The sequence below is a fragment of the Canis lupus genome, chromosome 11, assembly GCF_011100685.1.
Source record: "Canis lupus familiaris isolate Mischka breed German Shepherd chromosome 11, alternate assembly UU_Cfam_GSD_1.0, whole genome shotgun sequence".
Taxonomy (NCBI): domain Eukaryota; kingdom Metazoa; phylum Chordata; class Mammalia; order Carnivora; family Canidae; genus Canis; species Canis lupus.
This window is the reverse complement of record NC_049232.1, coordinates 65,072,010-65,087,856: the sequence shown is the minus strand read 5'-3', so window position 1 is coordinate 65,087,856 and position 15,847 is coordinate 65,072,010.

Sequence of the window (15,847 nt, the reverse complement as noted above, 5' to 3'; positions counted from 1 at the left end):
TTTTCTATTATGAGAACAAATAAAATTTCATTTCCTTAAATAAAATTCTTTTTTTAAGATTTTATTTAGTTATTTATTTATCTGACAGAGAGAGAACAGATAGAGGGAGCAGCAGAGGGAGAGGAAGCAGCAGGCTCCCCACTGAGCTGGGAGCCCAACGAGGGGCTCAATCCCAGGACCCTGGGATCATGACCTGAACCAAAAGCAGGTGCTTAACCAACTAAGCCACCCCAGCACCCCTCTTAAATACAATTCTAATTAAGTCACCTCATAACTGAGATTGGTGTTCCCTCTGAGGAGTCAAGTTGGGGGAATTTTTGTTATAAGAAAAATGACATTCAACAGCAAGCAAACAATCACCTCAGTAACTTGCGGCATTAGAACTTCTCCTTCTGTCCTTCTCCGATTGACTTATTTCATTCAGCACAATACCCTCCCGTTCCATCCACGTTGAAGCAAATGGTGGGTATTTGTCATTTCTAATGGCTGAGGAATATTCCATTGTTACATAAACCACATCTTCTTTATCCATTCATCTTTCAATGGACACCAAGGTATATTGTCTCATTCATTTGGGGAATATAAACAATGGTGAAAGGGAATAGAAGGGAAGGGAGAAGAAATGGGTAGGAAATATCAGAAAGGGAGACAGAACATGAAGACTCCTAACTCTGGGAAACGAACTAGGGGTAGTGGAAGGGTAGGAGGGTGGGGGGTGGGGGTGACTGGGTGATGGGCACTGAGGGGGGCACTTGACGGGATGAGCACTGGGTGTTATTCTGTATGTTGGCAAATTGAACACCAATAAAAAATTTATTCTTAAAAAAAAAAAAAGAACTTCTCTTTCTGAAGTTCAAGAGTCAACTCATAACGATTATCAAATAGCTTCTTCATATTTTGGAGCCTTGACCTCCAATGACCAAAATGTGTAAACAAAACAGAAAGTTGCCAAGTTCCAACCCAGTAATATGAAGTATTTTTTTAAACCTTCAAACACTTCTATCCTTTGCACACTCTGTGAGCTGGAATCCCAGCTAGAAATAGAAGGCATGCTTAACCTGGATAATTGAAATGAGCTTAATAATGGGTCTGCTTTACAAAACCACGGGCAGAGTTCAGGGAAACCAACAGGAATGGTGAAACATGCCAGGGGCAAACCAAGTAGGGAGATCAGCCACAGTCTCACCAAGCCCTGAAGGAGGAAGGGGAGAGAATGGTTACCAGAATTAGTAGAGAACAGAAGCAGGAAAGGGCTGCAGGCAGGAGGTGTAGCCTTCACATGAGGAAAGTAGCCAGAGCCAATGCCCTACCCTACTGGAAGGGAGACCATAAAGCATATACGCTGACCTCACTCTTCTTTCCACCCTTAGGTCTCCTGCTGGTGTCTTGCATTGATCCAACCCAATAGGAAACCAAAGGACAAAAGAGCCTAACTGATGCAGTCCACAGAAGTCAGCCTCATGGGGCAGTACGCAGAAGTAGAGAATGGATTTGAAGGGTGGACAGAAAATACCTGCTATGCACACCTCCTTCAAAATTCTTCTACTGCAGGGGCACCTGGGTGGCTCAGATGGTTAAGCATCTGCCTTCAGCTCAGGTCAGGATCTCCTGGTCCTAGGACTGAGCCCCATAGTGCTCCCAGCTCAGCAAAGAGTCTGCTTCTCCTTTTCTCTCTGCCTCTCCCCTTGCTCATGTGCTTTCTCTCTCCCTGTATCTGTCTCAAATGAAGAAATAAAATCTTTTTAAAAAAAATTCTTCTACTGCAAAGTATTTACAATATTATTCACAAACTTATTCTGTCCTAACACTGCTGAGAACTGATTGAAGAAAGGATCTATGATAACAACAAATTTTCCAATAATGATGACATTTGCTAGTTCCTAATATTTTCATGGGGATGCAAGATTGGCTGATTCTTTCACTCAGAGACAGGGTAAAGGCAAATTTTCTATCTCCCTGAAACCTGCTGAGATGAAAGAAAAGTTGGACAAAATTTATCTTCTATGAAACTAGGAGAGTTAAGATTTCTAAATTACAGATTCTAAGAATCACCATCCCTAAGGAGTAAAAATTGTGTTAAAACAGTGGACAATCCTAAAAGGTGATCTCTACCTCTAGAGATTCCAGTTGGCTTTCAAAAAATTCTCTATAAGTAAAGAGAGAGCTCACAGAGGCCCAACGCTGGGATGGTGAGGAGTGGCATGAACAAGTCATGAAAGACATGGGAAACATCTGAGTGGAGCACCTGGTTCCATACCAGCATGGCACAGAAATGACTCCAATGGAGCTACTACTCTGTGAAATATCTCTCTCTCTCTCTCTTTCTCTATCTATTTATCTCTATCTCTATCTCTTATCAGTGAAAGTCTAAAATTTTAAAACTTAATGTAGAGGACTCGTCTGAACACATAGAGGGTAGTCATAATCTACCACAGTCTAGCCATAGTCTGGAGGTTAGAGTACAAAAGAAGGAAAGTAACAATCACCTTTGTAGATGACTTGCCCCCTCCCCTCTGTTTGTAGATGCTAAACAGAGCTGACCACATAGCGACAAATGAGCACCAAATATCTGTCTGCCCCTCTGCTCTGAGACACATGCACATGCACACACACACACACACACACACAGAGCTGGAATATGTGATCTATCTCAGTGACCTGCTCACATACTACAAGGCATTTTTAGAGAAGATATTATAGAGTTGTAAGAAATATTTATGAGGGATCCCTGGGTGGTGCAGCGGTTTGGCGCCTGCCTTTGGCCCAGGGCGCGATCCCGGAGACCCGGGATCGAATCCCACGTCGGGCTCCCGGTGCATGGAGCCTGCCTCTCCCTCTGCCTGTGTCTCTGCCTCTCTCTCTCTCTCTGTGACTATCATAAATAAATAAAAATTTAAAAAAAAAAAAGAAATATTTATGAGACAAAGATCGCATCTAAAGTCACAATCTTGGGCAGCCCAGGGGGCTCAGTGGTTTAGCGCTGCCATCAGCCCAGGGCGTGATCCTGGAGACCTGGGATCGAGTCCCACATCGGGCTCCCTGCATGGAGCCTGCTTCTCCCTCTGCCTGTGTCTCTCCCTCTCTCTCTCTCTGTGTCTCTCATGAAGAAATAAAGTCTTTTTTAAAAAATTAAAAAAAATAATAAAGTCACGATCTTCCCCAAACACTGTCTCCCCCTTATTCTTGGGCAAACAGAATGCTTGGATAGAACACCTGTTTGGAGTTCTAAATGAGGAGTAATAAGTGCAAAACTTTCAACATGCATAGATTCTATATGCTTAATTATTATTTTTTAAAAAGAGAGGAAAGATTTACATGCAAAAGGCAAGTAAGTATATTTCAAAAGAAATAATACAAGTAAATGAAATTTTCAGATAAATTCTCCATGCAAAGAAATTAAAGAAAATATGAAACCTTTCTAAAATGTGCAAAATGAGCTGGAGGAGTCAGAAAACAAATTGAAGATGACAATAAAACCATTATAGAAATGAAATCTACATTAGAATGAGTAAGAACTAAACAAATATTGCTAAGAACCAGTCAGTTGCCTAGAGGATTGACTTTAAAATGTAACAAAAACTCACAGGAAAAATCAGGGAAAAAAACATAATCAATTTGAGATAGTTATGGATAACTATGGTTAGTTATGGAGTTATCAATTTGACATAGATATGGATATGACACATACATCTATTATGTATAATACATAAAACATAATAGATGTATGTGTCATAAATAAGAGAACAAGTATATTGTTTAATTGAAAGCCATAAAGAAAATGTCTTTACCAAAAAAAAAGGAAAATATAAATCTTTAGATCAAGGGAATGTATCATTTTCCAGAAAAAACTGACCAGCGACTTGCAGTGAGAAATATCAAAACTGACCAGTGACAAAAAAAAAAAAAAACTGACCAGTGACTTGCAGTGAGGAATATCACAAAAAGTTATTAAACTCTCATGTTTAAAAATAATTTTTTCAGCACCAAGGTAAAAAAAAAAAAATTGCAAGAGTGGGAGGGCTTGCATTGCAAGCCAGTTACAAAGAGTAAATAATCAGGCTAGCCTCACTCTTTTTCAGAGCAACAGTTCATGCCACAACACAGCGGAACAATGTCTTATAGAATTATGGGGGGGGGGGGTACAGGAATGTATAATTTTACAGTCGATTTATTTGTTCATAGAAGCAACAGAAAGGCATTCAGAATATAATGCCCTTGGGCCCTGTTTGAAAACAGTACTTTCCAACTAAACACTTAATGCTCAGGAAAGAGGATGCCAGTGAGGAAGGGGCTGGTGATCTTGGCTCCATCCAGATCCAAGACTAACACTAAGCCCACAAAGCATGGTGCTGCCTCAGGACCTTTGCAACTGCTCTTCCTTCTGAGGCTCACCTACTCACTTGTTCAAGACTCTGTTCAAACGCTCCCACTCAGAAACCTGTCTCCTGACTCCTCCATCAAAAATAACCCTCCATCATCACCCTCCAGTCTCCTAATATGTTTTATTTTTATTCTTAACACATAACACTTCCTGACATTAATGTATATACACATTGGGTCTCCTCTATGAAATGAAAGCTCTGTGATGGGAGGATCTTTTTCAGTTTTGTTCACTGCGGTATTCTCAGCACTTAGAATGGTGCCCAGTGCATAAGGGGTGCTCAGTTGATTGAGTGAACTGTGAGAATTATGGTTACAAATCAAAATTGCCAATGTTAAAAACTTTGAAAATGTAAAATGAACAATGTAACTGCAACAAATAGTAAATGGAGGGCTGAGTGATATACTCTCATTTCCTCAATTATAGGAGTAAGAAACCAACCAATGAAATTGAAATTTGACAAACTCTACAAATATTACTTGATCACTTTTTAAAGTAAATTAGGCATTTTAAGTTTTCCCTTTGTAAATAATTTTCATTCTCTTTTGGACTCAAGCTTCCTATTTATATTTTATAGCTCCATAGTGCTCTCTGAAAAAATGAAAAGTAGCCTGGAGGCCCTCAGTCCAGTGAGGAAAAGCACAGACTGTGACCACTGAGTAGTTACATTAAGTTAGATGAGTCAAATATAAATGTATTACTCAGATATAAATATATGCTTGAGTATATATACTCAGAGGTGGTGAGGGTCGTCAAGGAGTTGAAGAAACAGGGACTCAAAATTACGGATTGCAATGTAAAGTGATAGAACATTTTTGGATGCACTTTGACAGTATATAGAGAAATTCATAATATGCATATTCACTCACTCAGCAATTCCATTTCTGGAAAGTAGTATACAGATTCAGCTGCAGGATGTACAAAGATGTTCATTGCAACATTGCATATAATAGCAAAAAAAAAAGTGGTAACAAACCTAAATCTTTATCAAAGAGGACTGATGAACTATATTCCAAAAGTAAATGCTAATCAGCTAATAAAAGCACATGTGAGGGACACCTGGGTGGCTCAGTGGTTTAGAGCCTGCATTCGGCCCAGGGCGTGATCCTGGAGTCCCAGGATCGAGTCCCACATCAGGCTCCCTGCATGGAGCCTGCTTCTCCCTCTGCCTCTCTCTCTCTTTCTGTGTCTCTCATGAATAAATAAATAAAATCTTTTTTAAAAAGCATATGTGATAGATGAATACATATTGATATATAAAATTATGCACCATATATTAAGAGGAAAAAGCAAGCTACAGAATAATGTATATGGTATGATTTCATTTATATAAAAGAAGTATTTAAACTTATATAAGTATGTGTTTCCAACTCTCTTTTGTTTGCATGGAAAATATCTGGAAGGATACCTCCAAACTGTTCGTGGTAATGCTCTAAGGACTAAGCCTTGGGGGAAAGCATAGGGAAAGGGGGAGGTTCACTTCCTAAACTAAACCCCAAAACATTTGAACTGTTGTAAAAAGCATACACTGCTTCCATCATAAAATTAACTTTTAAAAGCCTTCACACATTTTTTAACACGTTTATTCAATGTCTACGATGTGCTGAGCACGTGAAATGGCACACTTTGTGTAATAGGAGGACAGACTTAGCCAACAACAAGGGTTCAAGGTCATATAGCACCCATAGTCACATTTAGACTAAACAGGAAGTTCCTTGAAGACAGGATCAGGTCACCATTTATCCCCAGTACCTATCACAGTGCTTGGCACATAGGAAATATTCAGTAAATGTTTGCTGAATAAATGGGTGAATGTATGAATGAGGCATATATTAAAAATCAGAAATCAGCTATGACTCAATATCCCTCACACACTTATCTCTTCATGAGACTAGATTTGTTTATGTGAAAGAACAATCTTTAGCTGAGATGCTCTGTGATCTCCTGTGGCTTGGCCTGTGGCTAAGTCTATGTGAAAGCAGGCATCTAAAAAAAAAAATAAAAAATAAATAAAAATAAATAAAAAGCAGGCACCTGACAAGCGATGGGAAATGTCATTTCTGAGTCCCATCACATCAGTTCTGAGGCTGCCATCTATGTTGTCAGAGGCCCAGTGCAGGCAGAGAGGGCAACAATTTAAAGAGCTCCCACGTTACGTCCTCTGTGCCTTTCAGCTCCCACAGTTTTGAAGACGGTGTTCTAGAGAAGTATCCAGCAAAACCAATAGGTGTCGTATCAAATTAATAACCACACATACTAAAGTTTGTTCCCACATATAACATTGATCTCACACTCAACCCAACAAGGAGGGCAGCCAGGTACAATCAGTTAGAACTCTGCTGGCTATATGTATTTTTTTTTTCCTATTTCAACGGAGATGCCCTTGTTTTATTAAAAGCAATAATACTCATGAATAAATGTTTATATTTTTATTTTCACCATATTTGATTTAAAATTAACAACCTTGGCTTATTCAAAACTATCAGGTACTAGATTATCACACACTGTCTGGCTTTTTAAATTGATAATCCGCTTCTCCTGTAGCAGATATTTGCAGGATTCTGATGCCTGGCTATGACACGTATTTTCTTTTTTTTTTTTTCTTCCAAGTTTTTATTTGAATTCAAGTTAGTTAACATTAGTGTAGTATTGGTTTCAGGAGTAGAACCTAGTGATTCATCACTTACATATAACACCCAGTGCTCATCACAAAAGCACCCTTAATGCCAGTCCCCACCTATAACCCATCCTCCATCCCCCTTCCTCCATCAACCCTCAGTTTGTTCTTTATTGTTAAGAGTATCTTATGATTTGCCTCCTTCTGTTTTTATCTTGTTTCCTTCCCTTCCCCTTGTTCATCTGTTTTACTTCTTAAATTCTACATATGAGTGAAATCATATGGTATTTGTCTTTTTCTGACTGACTTATTTCACTCAGCATAACCTTCTAGTTCCATTCATGTTGTTGCAAATGGCAAGACTTCATTCATTTTGGTGGCTGAGTAATATTCCATTGCATCTATATGATGGAATAATATAATAATATAATGTGATATATACACAATCTTCTTTATCCATTCATCAGTCGAGGGCCATCTGGGCTCCTTCCATAATTTGGCTATTGTTGATAATGCTGCTATAAACATTGGGGTGCATGCCCTCCTTCAAATCAGCATCTTTGTATCCTTTGGCTAAATACCTACTAGTACAATTGCTCAGTCATAGAATAAAATAGTTCTATTTTTAACTTTTTGAGGAGCCTCCACACTGTTTTCCAGAGTGGCTGCACCAGTTTGCATTCCCATCAACAGTGCAGGAGGGTTCCCCTTCCTCTGTCTTTACCAACATCTGTTATTTCCTGAGTTACTAATTTTAGCCATTCTGACAGGTGTAAGGCGGTATCTCATTATTGTTTTGATTTGTATTTCCCTGATGATGAGTGATGCTGAGCATTTTTTCATGTGTCTGTTTGCCGTCTGTATGTCCTCTTTGGAGAAACGTCTGTTCCTGTCTTCTGCCCCTTTTGTAACTGGATTATTTTGGGTGTGTTGACTTCGATAAGTTCTTTACAGATTTTGGATACTAGCCCTCTATCTGATATGCTATGGCACATTTTCTATGCCGTCTATTTTACATACCTTCAGAGGAAAAGTTTATATTAGCTTCTTGAACTTTTAAGCCTCAAAGTTTCAAAAGACAAATAATTATCATCACGCCCATTCATAAAGCTCTTTGGTGGCTCCCCATAGCACTTAGCCACGTCTCTAAACCACCTTCCTCTCACTGCCAAAGCTCCAGCCATACCACCCTTCTTTCAGTTTTTCCAACCTTCCAAGGACTTCTCCTGGGCCAGGGCCTTAGCACGTGCTGTTGTCTCAGCCCAGACGGCTTCTTCCCTCTACTCCTCACCTAGCCAACTCCTTCTCATCCTCTAGATCTCACATCAGATATCAGTTCCCCAGGGAGGCTTTGCTGACACTCTAATCTAACTTATATCCCCTTCCTGTTATTTTCTCTGTGCATTTCCCTCCATGGCATTTATTGCACCTTTATTTATATATTCATTTGTGTTTACTGCTTTAACATCTACCTTTTCATTCGACTACGAACTTCAGATGATGAAGAATCGTGACTGCTTTGTTGACCAATGCTAATCTCAACAAGGATTTGTTAGCTAAATGAAAAAATAAAAGAAGGAAGTGAAATTTTATTCCCCGTTTAATTCTTTTTCATAAACATAAGCTGAACCCCATAAGAAAGAAGAATTGAGCCCCTATCTCACTGATATTTAAAGCAGCCTGTTCTATTTAAGATGAGATTTTGAGAGAGCTTAGGATAAGGAGAAGAATAGGTGCTGAGAAATTTTGTTAGACCCAAGACAGGAAAAGGTGGTATTCTGAAAGGAGAGAAAAAGAGTTTAAAAGTTGATTATGTTAATGAAGCAAAGAAAGTGGGACTGAGAACAGACAGACAGTTGGAAATGCAGGAGGTTAACTGGAAGGGGAGAAGGACTTTGGAATGTCACAGGGGAGCAGGAAAGCCAGGGCCAGGTTGATCAGGAGAGAAGGGGGCTGGTTGTGGCACCTATGTGGATCCTGCAGGAGAGGAAGGGCGCGGGAGGTGAGCACCCCGGGAACAAAAACTTAGCTGGAGGAGGGAGAGGAAATGAGGGAGGGTCCGAGGAAGGGAAGTGACAAATTCTTTATGCTGTTCCACAGTTACTGAGCACTCAAGTTGGGAGTCTGGAAGATACACAATACATTCATGTACTAACGTGGAAGGGTAAAGATGGAAGTTGCTGCCCTGGCAAACGGCCAGGGTACCCCTTAACCTCCCCCAGTGCGATGACTAGATCTACATTCATTCTCTTATTAAGGACAGTCTCCATGTCTAAACAAACAGCAACGGCAATAAGAATAGAACATGCCAGGGGCCCCTGGGTGGCTCGGTCGGTGAAGTGTCTGCCTCCAGCTCAGGTCATGATTTCAGGGTCCTGGGATCGAGCCCCACATGGGGCTCCCTGCTCAGCAGGGAGTCTGCTTCTCCCTCTGCCCATCCCTACCACTCAGGCTTGCTCTCTCTATCAAATAAAAAACTAAATAAATAAGAATAGAACATGCTAAAGGCCAAGTTGTCCAGCTTCTGCTCTGTGTACCCAGGTCTGTTCTATCTTTTGGTTGCTTCTCCAAATCTACAATGGTATCTTGAGAATTGTGTTACTCTCAGCTGCCCTTGGGGCATTAAGCTTCTTTATAAATTGTCTGGAGGGGAAAAAAACAGCTTGGTGCCAACCTGAGACCTCACAAAATGTCAATGGAGTAGGCTGGAGACCACAGTAATAATAATAGTAGACAACAGATAATATTTATAGATAAGAGATGATATTTATTGAGCTTCCTTTGTGCCAGGCTCTAAGACCATTATATGTATCAATCTGTTTAATCTTCACAAAAATTGCCTGAAATCGCTATTATTCCTGCTTCCAGAAATGAGGCCCAGAGAGACTGACGTCATTCAGCAAAGTGCACAGGGACTCAAGCCCAGCAAACTGATTTTCCAGAGACTTAATCATTAACTCCTTACATTTGTATACACCTTACACTTTACAAAGCCCCTTAGAAGAGACAGAAACATTATCTGATCCTCTTAAGGATGCTTAAAAAGTAAGTCAGGAACATCCTTGTCTCCATTGTATACACGGGGAAACTGAGGCTCAGAGACATTAAATTACTGGCATAGGAAATCAGTAGCACTGGTCCCAGCCAAGGCAGGGGCTGAAATGTGCAACTCCTCGCTCCTAAAACCCCACACCATCTCCTACCCCTGCTTTAGCAGCCTTGTTGGTGAGAATTAAATTGCATCTGCACGATCAGATACGCAGAGGGATAAAAGCTGCATCTAGGGTTTGTTGGGTTTGGCATGAAGGTCCTGATACCTGAACACTGGACGTTATCTCCAGGCTGAAATATGATTTCCTACAGCCCCAGTGTCAGGGAGTATCCGTGGGAAGAGAGCAGGAGGCGGAGAAGCTGACCAAGGGAGCAGCATCTGAGAGCTGGCTTCAGAACCGACCCTTCCCCGGAGCCTGTCGCCTGTCAGGGTGGCCCTGCTGCGGCAGCAGCCTGGGAGAGTGACCAGAAAGCAATGCAGGCACGCACAGACTGACGAGGAAGAAACCCCAGTTCGAACCCACAGCCCAGGCCCTTTATTGTGTCCTTCTGGTTAACGCCCCTCTTGCTCCCTGCCCTCTGCTGCCCAACCCTCCCGTGCCGTGCCCACGGGGCCAAACGTTGTAACCCACCCCGCGCGGGCTGCTGCTCCCACCTTTCTTTCTCGTTTGTCAATTACCCCAGGAACAAATCAATCATGGGGGGGGGGGGCGGGGGGGTCGTCCGATGGTTTCTAGTAGCCAGGGCATTGCAGCTCTGGTCCTATTACCCACCAACTCATCATCCTGCCATTACACGCTTCACACCCAACCACATTTGCTTCCCATCCGCAGTGACCCCCCCCCCCTTTTTTTAGCTGCAGTCCTGCTGGCAGGGTTAGGATCGCAAGGAATGGCCCTCGCAGCCGACTCCCGGGGAAGCGGCAGCCGGGGCAGGGGTGGGGGCGCCCGGGACGTGCCTCCCCCCTCGGCGGCCCCTCCCGAGGCCCTGCGGGCCGAGCGAGCGGCGCCCCGGGCTCCTGCCCCCCGCGGCGGCGGCTGCTAGAGAGCCGCGGGGCTGCCACGAGACACCCGACACCCGACACCCATCCCGGACCGGGACCCCGGCGGGCGCGGCCTGCCTCCGCGGTCGTCATGGCAACCCGGCGGGCGGCGCGGCGCGGGGATACTCACTCCATCGCGGCGCTGCTGCGGGGCTCGGGGCTCGGGGCTCGGGGCTCGGGGCTCGGGCGCTGCTCGCTCTGCCGGGGCCGGGGCCGGGGCCGGAGCCGGGGCCGGAGCCGGAGCCGGAGCCGCGCGCGAGGTGGAGCCCGAGCCGCAAGCCTCTCCCCTCCGCGCCCGCACCCCCGCCTCCCCTCGAGGGTTCAAAGTGAACGCTCGGGCTCTCGCGGCTCCCCGCCTGCGAGTAAGACGGGAGGCAATTGGATAACGCGGCTCGCTGGGCGCTGGACCCGCCGCCCCGCTGGCAGGCTTCGGGAGGGAGCGCGCGGGCACCTGCGCGCAGTGCCCCGGGCGCCCGGGGCGGCAGGTGCGCCCGCGGCGGCTCCCCGGGGACGGGCGCGGGGGGCGGGGGGGGGGGGCACGGCCCCGAGGGCTCGGGAAGCGCGTGAGTCATCCGCAAGCCTGCAGCTCTCCTCTGGGCGATGGGAAGTTGCAAAAGAACCTGCCCCCCGCGGGCCGGGCTGCGTGGGTTGGGCACGCCGCGGTGCCAGCCCAGCGGGCAACCGCCCGAGTTTCCCAAGGAAAACTCTAGCAGCGCAGCGGCGCGTTCAGGCGGCGCTTCCTTTTTTTTTTTTTTTCTGTCTTTTTTTTTAAATACATTTATTATTTTTTTATTGCTGTTCAATTTGCCAACATATAGCTTCCTATCCTGGGCGACCCCAGGCCCTTCTTATCTCTCCATCTCCTGCGTGACCTGCCCACCAGGAAGGTATTATCCAGTGATCCTCTCCCTCGTTCGTTCTTTGAAAACAATAGATACACTGGATATGGTTTCCCAAATTACCATAGCCCCACCCCAGAGTTACAAGCCGCCCTAGAGCATGTATTTCTCTCCTTATACCGCCTCTGAGGAATCCCTATTCCTAACGGTTTCCCAAGTGGAAACCTGGCTCCCATCCAGGTGCCCTGCACCTGCTGCAATGAAGGATAGACGGGACAGGCTGCAGGCTTCCACTGCGCCTTGAGGCCGGGTCCCTCTGTGAGGGGGGTCCGCAGGGTGCTGAGGATGCAGCCTTAACCATGGTCTTCACAGTCCCTGCCCTAGTGCAGCTTGCGGGATAAAGCAGAAAGACAAAGCACAGAGAAAGAGAAGAATAGACATCACCCCAGGCTGAAAATATTGCCCTAAAAATTAAGTAATAAAATACCAAGATGAAGGTTTTAAAATCAAGTTGTGGGCAGCCCGGGTGGCTCAGCGGTTTAGCGCCGCCTTCAGCCCATGGCGTGATCCTGGAGACCCCGGATCGAGTCCCACATCAGGCTCCCTGTATGGAGCCTGCTTCTCCCTCTGCCTGGGTCTCTGACTCTCTCTGTGTTTGTGTGTGTGTGTGTCATGAATAAATAAATAAAATCTTTTAAAAATCATTAAAAATCAAGTTGTGATGATGATTACACAAATTCACGAGATACTAAAAAAAGCACTAAATTGTACATTCTGGGTGAATTTTATGGTATGTGTATTATATCTTAATAAGGCAGTTTAAAAAAATACTCCAATGGAGGATAAAGGGGAAGTGGACCTGCTATGGTAAGGTGTTCAGGGAAGGACCCCTGAAGAGACTGGCCTGAGAGAGATGGGCCCTGATATGCAGCCCCAGCTTGCTTGGTGAATCTAGATGGGAAAGAGCTCTGCACGATCAAGGGGCTGGAAGGAGATGGCTGCAACCTGTTCTGGGGAATGCATTGCTCCTCCTTTCCCTCTGGAAGGAAAGTGAACCACAAAGTCAATCTTAGTAAAGATTCACAGGGCTGTTTTGTGGAAAGAAAACCTGGGTCATCTCCAGGTCTCCATTCACAGAGAATCTAGTGTGAATTTGGAGGTCACAAAATCCTCCCTCAACCTATGTCCCTCTTCAGCTACCATCCTATCTTTATTCTTTCCCTTCATAGTCAAGGCTCTTGAAAACATTGCCCATACTCACCATCTCTCCATCGTCACCTCCTATTTGCTCCTGGTAGTTTATAGGATTAAACTCAACTGTGAGTAATTAAGAGGCTCAATCAGGAGAGAGATTTAAGAGATTTTAAGAGGCAGACTTTTACCTCTTAAAAGTTCAGAGGTACGCAGTCCTGGACTGGTTTAGTATCTCTCAAAGAGCTAAGAGACCCAGGCTCCTCCAAAATATTGTTCTGTCACGTGTGATCTCCCTTCCTGAAGTCATGTCATAGTCAGAGCTGGCTGCTGCAGCTCCAGCCATCATGTCTGCATTCCAGCCTCCACAAAGGTGGAAGGAGCAAAGAAGAGAGGCCAAGGAAGCGCACCAGCTGCCTCTAATGGAACACTCCCAGAAGCTTCCTCAGGACACTTTCACTTACATCTCTTTGGCCAGAATTCAGTCACATGGCCTTATTCAGGTTCCAGGGAGACTGGGCAGACAGTCTTTGTTCTGCATAGCCGTGAGCCTCGCCAGAAATCCAGGGCTCCATTCCCGTGGAAGAAGCAGTATTTTCTTACTCCTCAACCCTTAGCAGTCCAGCTTCTGCCTCTCCCATGCCACTAACACTGCTCCCCATAGTCACTGGTGCCAGATGCAACAGGCCTGTCTCAGGCCTCTTCTTGCATCTTTTATGAGCAGCGTTTGGCATTCTGACCACTCCCTTTCATATCTTTATTTTCTTTCTTTAAGTTGGTTTTATTGACACATGATTCATATACAGTTGAATTCATCCTTTTCAGGCGTACAGGTCAAAGAGTTTGGATACACTATACGCTCATGTAACCACCACCATAATCAAGATAAGGAACACTACCATCACCCCAAACAGTTCCTCTGAATCCCTAGTCAATCCCCTTCTCCTGCCTCTAGCTCCTGGCAACCACTGACCTGATTTCTGTCTCTGTGGTTTTGCTTTTCCAGAATGTCATATAAACAGTATGTAGCCTTTTATATTTGTCTTCTTTCACTTAGCAAATGCTTCTGGGAGTCATCAATGTTGTGTGGAGAGGCAGTTTCTTTTCATTGTTGAGTACATTGTACAAGCGCACTACAATTTATTTATTCATTCACCAGTTGATGAATATTTAGACTGTTTCCAGTTTGTGGCAATTACTAATAAACTTCTATAAACATTCAAGTACAGAGCTTTTGTGAACATATGTTTTCACTTCTTTTGAGTAAATACCTGAGGTCACTCCTTCCATTCTGGAACTGTCCTATTCGAGACCATATTTCCACAGCTCTATCTACCCTTTCTCTGATTCTTGTCTTCTAAATGTTAATGTTCTACAGGATCTGGTCTAAACTCTCTTCCCTTCTGACCATACATACCCTCCCTGAGCAATTTTATCTACTTCCATGGCTTTAATTAGCTGCTTTTATGGTACTCTCTTCCAAAACTAAATCTCCAGCACTTGTCACTACGTGGAATATCCAAAGTCCACTGTAACATCTTCACAAACACCTCAAACCCAATATGTCCAAAAAGCACTTATCATTTTCACCTGTAAATCTCCTCCTAGTAACCTGTACGCCTCTCCTAACAACAGAGAGGGAAATGTCCACACAGAAACCTGGGCACCTTCTTGAATTCATCACCATCCTCACCTCCTATATCCAGTCAATCAAGATTTATCAAGGCTGCCACCTGAAGAGTCATGGAGCCCATTCACTCCTATCTATCTCCCCAGCTGCTGATAAAACAGCCTCCCTTCTGGCCTCTTTGCCTCTAGTCCCACCTTACTGAGTTCCAACTCATCCAACTGTACAGCCAGAGCAATCTTCCAAAGACACAGATCTAATTATATCATCCCCTTACCTAACACCTTTCAACGGGCATCTCTTAACTTTAAGATAAAGGTCAAATTGCATTGTAGGTGCACCCCAAGTTTTTTTGAAGTTAGATATTCACTATTATAATTTTCAAATGCAGTAGAAAAATAAGAATTAATTCGTTTTACAGGGCTGGCCTATACCTTATTAAGAGTCGGAAATATATCATTTGCTACATTTAACTGTAGGAAAAAATAACAGATTTTAGCCAAACAGACTCCGGTTAAAATTCCAGCTTAGTCATTTATTAGCTTTGTGATTTGGGAAATGTTTTTTAACCTAATTCATAGGTTTCTTCATCTATAAAATGAGGACAATAATTCCTATCTTTAAAGATTGGCTTGAAAATTAGACATAGTGTATACAAAATGTCTAGTACAGTGCCTGGTATTTAGTAGACACTCAATTAACAGTAGTAATAAACTATTATCATAATTATTACTGTTGCCATATCATTATTATTACATTATAACTTTCCTCTGAAATCCCAAACATCATAACAGCTCTACCTTCACAGCATCCCTTTGAAGAACTGAAACTAAAACAGATGTCGAGACTGTGAAGATCAACTTGTTTAGTCTCTTTGATGAAATAAGAATATTACACTAGATGATATACTATTTATTCTTTAAAATGATATAGATATATCAATAATATAACATAGTAAAGTAGCATACAAAGTAACAGAGTATGGCTATGTAGATACATCGATACAAAAAAAGATACATTGATACACATTCTCTAATAGTTTACTCATTTAAGTTGAGCTCACTAGATACTATTAGTACACCAAATACACGTTAACACC